The sequence below is a fragment of the Macrobrachium rosenbergii genome, chromosome 7 (assembly GCF_040412425.1).
Source record: "Macrobrachium rosenbergii isolate ZJJX-2024 chromosome 7, ASM4041242v1, whole genome shotgun sequence".
Classification (NCBI taxonomy): domain Eukaryota; kingdom Metazoa; phylum Arthropoda; class Malacostraca; order Decapoda; family Palaemonidae; genus Macrobrachium; species Macrobrachium rosenbergii.
This window is the reverse complement of record NC_089747.1, coordinates 56,538,783-56,544,880: the sequence shown is the minus strand read 5'-3', so window position 1 is coordinate 56,544,880 and position 6,098 is coordinate 56,538,783. Positions and strand designations below refer to the sequence as shown.

Genomic DNA, 6,098 nt, shown 5'->3' with positions numbered 1-6,098 from the left:
CTTAAACTAACTGATATTATATTCTTTTCACTTACCCGACCCTCGTTGTTCGAAAAGGACTTGTAATCTTAATAATATGATGCGATACATTTTTAGCTAATCCTACATCTTTAAGCCTTTTACTAAACCTTCCTCATATATATATATATATATATATATATATATATATATATATATATATATATATATATATATATATATATGTATATACAGTATATATGTATACATACACATATACATATACATATACTTATGTATATATATATATATATATATATATATATATATATATATAATGTATATATATATATATGTAATGCATTAATAATGACCCAATTTTAAAAATTCATAGCGGCGCATATTAACACTGAGCGTAATTCATCAGTGGTTTGCCTGGGGGTGACAGGGAATAATTAAATGTGGCTCACTTGGCATGTAGCCCGGAAACGCTTGGTGGATATCAGTTGGTGTCGGAATTTATTGCCCATAAACTGCTGCTTGCATGGAATCCTTGAAATCATATCGCTTATCGTCACATCGATATTTATGTATCTGCCGTTCTCCTGAATCCATCAAGCAATTCTCAAAGCCGATTTCCTAATGCATAAGGGGCAATTTACGTTAAGGAGAACATACGAAAACCAAGATTAATTTTCTGTTACCGTTTTTAACAGTTCCTTGTATTTACAAGCGGTTTTGCAAGTTTTATCTGTATTCCTAAGTCCTATTTCGTTTTATTACCTAATCATCAAAACACAACCTCTTATAATTGCATTTTGATACAAGTAAACTTTCGGAAAATACCTTTAGCCTAATCTTTCCCACAAACAGAAAGTGGCAATATTATGGAGGACGATAATAGTTAGACGGGAAATTCCCAGCACCTTACAATAAGAATGGTTATAACTATATATATCGAGACCTTTGGAATAAAAAAAAACTTTTGAAAAAAAGGATTTGTAATTTAATTACTGAGGAACTCAACCACAAACAACTATAAGCGCACGCACGAGCGCAAGCACACACATGCACAAACATACACACATAGGCGAGTAGAAATAGAGAATTGTGAGGATAGCAGGATTGACCCTGAAAGGTAGGAAGAGGGAAAAACGATGAATACGGTTGATTAGAGACATGTGATGGGGAATAAAGACTGTCTCTCTCAGGAAGGGAGACAGTAATCTGTAGGTTTAAAAGGAACGGAAGGAATTGCTTTAGGTGTCCAAATGGAAGATGTTCAGTTACTAGACAGGTAAACATGTTACCGACGAATGGCAAATTTTACATTCTATATAACATTTTTATTTACTTCTGTAAGACAAAGGTCTTGAACACAGTATAACAAAGAAGTAACACGTACAAGGAACCAGTATGGTAGGCTTATACTGGTTAGCAAATAGACGTGCAGACACATGAATAGCTAAATATGATTCGAGATGTCAAGATCTCTGACTCTTAGAGAGAGAGAGAGAGAGAGAGAGAGAGAGAGAGAGAGAGAGAGAGAGAGAGAGAGATGGCATCACAAAAGAAGCGAGACTCCGGCAAAACGGGCTGAAAGGAGTTCGTTAAAAAGTGAAGTCAAAGGAAGTTCAGTCAAGAAGACCACTGATTACACGCATTCCCGGGAAAGTCTTGCGTCACTTCATCAGCAAGGAAAAGCCACATCGCAATAATGAAATCCAGCAACGAAAAGCAGAACATAATGCTGAATGAGAGAGAATTACCTACCTGTGGAACTCCCGGGTGTCAGACAGCTTCCTCTTGAAAGTCGCGTCTTCCAGTTGCCTCCCGCTGAATGCCTGGAATTAATGAAGGTCGGGTTGAGTAGTATATTGGTTCCAGTAATATAAGGAGACTAATAATGTCATCTCGCTAAATGATGAAATTGAAGTTCAATGTCCTATATTATTTAATGGTATATAAAGTAACGACTTTTACAATACTTCATAAAAAAAATTAGGAACGTCAGCAATATTAATAAGAAATATTTATTAAACTAAATAAATGTCAGGGAACACGGAAATTTAGCCATGGAATCAAAACGAAAATCAGAAATAAATGACATACTGATAATCTTGAAATACATTTACAGAAATTTACAAAAATAAAAAAAAAAAAAATTAAAGGCCGTTTGTCAGTTATTCTAAAAATAAAAATGATCTCATACAAATGTAGTTTGTCTCACAACAACCAAACTCAACACGTAACCTGAACCTTGGGGAATTCTATGAGGAATAAATATAAAATTAAATTAAAACTAATCAAAATACATTCTTCGGTGGATTCACCAGTGAAAAATATTCACAGACCAAAGATGAAGAGGCGATGACACCGACACTTTGGAATTAAATGAATGATGACAAATGGCCTGTGCTGTTGGCACTTACAGCGGTTCCAGACGCACGATTATGGTTAATCTTAACCTTAAATAAAACAAAAACTACTGAGGCTAGATGGCTGCAATTTAGTATGTTTGATGATTATATATACGGTGGATGATCAACAAACCAATTTGCAGCCCTCTAGTCTCAGTAGTTTTTAAGATCCGAGGACCGACAGAAAAAGTGCGATCATAAAAAAGTGCAGACGGACAGACAAAGCATCTCAATAGTTTTCTTCTACAGAAAACTAATAAGCTGCCACATGGAAACGCTCATCAGACAAACTAACTTAATATAACAACGTTTGTTGGATTACAAGGTATTCCATTAACTGTTACAAAGTATCCCATTAAGTGTTACAGTGAGTTACATAATATTACCATTTACAACCCTCGAGCATAGTGAAGAAGCACTGTGTAGCGTGACGCAATAATTAGTCTATTACTCCCTTTGATATTATTACTTTTTACAAAGTGAGTAAATTGCCTATTTCCTATCACTAATGAATGTACGTGTATATACAGTATAGGCCTATATTTGCTTGTAAGGTGCAAGCACCTTTAACACAGAATAACACGTAATGTATACACATAAAAGGAACCAGAATAGTAGGCCTAACTGGTTACGGAGTAGACGTACATATACTGTAGACATATGAATAGGAAAAAAGGATTCAGATATAAAGACCTCTGATGTGGAGAGAGAGAGAGAGAGAGAGAGAGAGAGAGAGAGAGAGAGAGAGAGAGAGAGAGAGGGTGACGTTGGCATTGCAAAAGAGAGACAACGCGGCGAAACACGGAAAGAGGTCAGTGACCGGTAAGACTTAGAATGCCAGATGATATCGTTCATAATGTCAAATATTTTAATATTAAAATAAAAAAATCATTGGATAACAAGACATCCTATTGGTTGTTGTTTAGTATGATGATGCTTATAGGCCTAGTTACCATTTTAAACTCTCGTGTAAAGCAAACCTGATAAAATGAATGTAAATAGGATGACAAAAACTAACAGTGGAATTCACTTCGTAGCGTGACGCATTAATTACCACTCTTTGATAATATTTTGCAACACGAATAAAGAGCATATACGCTATTGCTAAAGAACCAGAGGTGTTCGCACAACCTTGCGTGGGATGTACGTGTACGTGTAGGCCTATACAGTTGGGCCTATATTCTCTTGTAAGACAAAGGCATCTTTAACACACTATAACAATTATGCTGTACAAATTTAAGGAACCATAATCGAAGACGTGCAATGGTTAACAAGTAGACCTTTAAAAAGCATGAACAGGAAAACAGGTTTCAGAAATAAAGTATCTCGGACGGAGAGAGAGAGAGAGAGAGAGAGAGAGAGAGAGAGAGAGAGAGAGAGAGAGAGAGATCTTCACAGTATCTAAGTCAGTAGATAAGCGTGTGTGGTTGTTTGTGTTTGTAATTGCGTGTACAGTATAGCTTGTATACTCCTGTAAGACATAGGCCTAACTAAACAGAAAAACACTGAGTGTACACGTATAAGGAACTTGAATAGTAGGAGGCCACTGCTTAGCAAGAGAGAGAGAGAGAGAGAGAGAGAGAGAGAGAGAGAGAATCTTCGTGTCCACGACAGCATATAAGAGTGTGGGATGTTTGTGCATGTAAACGTGCTTGTAGAGTATAGGCCTAAGTACTCTTGTACGACACAGGCATCTCTAATAGAAAAACGCGTAATGTACACATAAAGGAACCAGAGTAGTACACACATTAGCAACCAGAGAGAGAGAGAGAGAGAGAGAGAGAGAGAGAGAGATTAGATCAGTAAATACTACAAACTACCAACACTGAAAGGTCTGGTTTGCATAACAACGACAAGTAGCGGGAGCGTGGGAAATGATCAGACGTGTACGTTTAAATGAAGCATGTAAATAGCAACTCATCTGATATTGGCAACTCTGTTTCTGCGAATATGGATGCTCTGTCTACAGCCAAGGCGATCTGGCACTAAACAAGAGCTTTAACCACAATTACAAAATACTATTACAAGGGAACACAATCACAAGCTGTATTAATGAAATTACGGCATTCCAAGATGTTAATTGATACCGATGCCGGCCGCTAAATCGGAAATCTTGACATATACTGTTTTGGCTATTATTTTTTGTTTCTGATGCGTCAGGTATTTACAGTTTTTAGTACATCAAAAACACTTAATCATTTTCTCTTGATATTTAAACTGAACTGCCACTATCTATGATATTCTCCACTTTCCTATAACCAGAATGAAATGCAAACCACGAAGATGATGACTGTGCTAAACAATATCACGGGTACATAAACTGAAAAAATGTTGCGAGTAAATTCATTCTCTCTCTCTCTCTCTCTCTCTCTCTCTCTCTCTCTCTCTCTCTCTCTCTAAAAAAGCACCATCATGCGCGCACACAAACACACATACAAATATTAACTGAACAATATAGAAAAGGGTGTAAACGATGTAGTGAGGATGAGAAAACTAGAGAAATTTACCGAAATAATGAGAAATTTGCCGTCTTTTATTTTTTTTTCACGTTAATCCCCAAGGGGGTGGCACTGAATATGGCGTCCCGAGGAGCTTTCCTGCGCAAAAACATAAATAAAAGACAAATTTTTTACATTATTCAGTAAACTTTTCAAGTTATTTCACTTGTACGGCATTATATACACCGTTTTTATATCATTGGGGAAAAGAATGTTATTAATAAACAGTATCACAGTACGGAGCTCTTTCTAGAAAGACCAAATGATGTTCTCGACTTCTCTGCTTCACAATCCTTCTTCAAGCATCGGGTGGTCGCCAGTCGTCAAGGCACAGAGGCTTACTCCTAGCCCTCTGTTTGGTAAGGAAATGTCCTCATTTCCGTATGCATCAAGAGAGTTGGTCAAAAATACTTAACCTGTTCTATCATTTGGATGCCTTACCTACTGTCATCCATGTAAAATTCGATAGCGACGAAGCATCTGAAAACCCAGATATGGTAACTCATTAGGCCTATGTAAACGAATCGCCTTCGAAAAACATTGAGATTGATTTTGTGTGCTATATTCTGCTTTTATTCTCCTTATAATTTGATATTTGCAAGGCCATGCTGCGGAACAGAACGGAAATTTACCGATGGTGACAACACACCAACGCTGTAGCCGAAGCTATGGTTGCACAGTATTGGGGGCTCAGTGTACAGCTTGGCCACAGGCTGTGTCAACATAAGAGAAATAAGAAGTATTTACCTTAATTTCCCACGGAAGGAGTTTGAACACCACGAAAACATATCGGCGTTTTTCATGCCGTTTGTCACAAGAAAAAAAAAAACACAGTTGCCCGCCGTTAGGGATGAAACGTCACGTTCTTACACACCGGTAACTTCGATAGGACTGATTGTCCACTTCTAGCCTGTGACGTCATCACAAACGAGGCGAACAGCAACGCCATCTATGGGTGCTCTGAAGAAACGAGTAGAACAAGCTCGCTCGCTCATGTCTTGCTTCGATGTTTTTATTTTTTTATTTTTACATAACTAATTATAATTATTACGATACTCTAACGCATGCAAGTTTACAAGAGGCCAAGAAGTTAACTATGTGACTGAAACAGCCATAATGAATGAATCCAGGTTTAGAATAATATTATATCAGATAAAAGACTAGATACTTAAAGCCTGCATGTAATCCTTAAAGCAGGGACATTTCGTTGACGATCTGATTT

General features: G+C 37.0%; 1 long non-coding RNA gene across 1 annotated transcript in view; it reads right to left on the bottom strand.

The window, feature by feature from the left end:
* The window catches only part of LOC136840365 (uncharacterized), a 240,534-nt gene extending 234,765 nt beyond the window's left edge, over nucleotides 1-5,769 (bottom strand). The window contains exons 1-2 of the long non-coding RNA XR_010853609.1: nucleotides 5,624-5,769; nucleotides 1,732-1,802 (exon numbers count right to left, since the gene is read on the bottom strand). This is a non-coding gene — a long non-coding RNA (uncharacterized lncRNA). The remainder of the gene's footprint in view (nucleotides 1-1,731; nucleotides 1,803-5,623) is intronic.
* Between the last annotated feature and the right edge of the window lie 329 nt (nucleotides 5,770-6,098).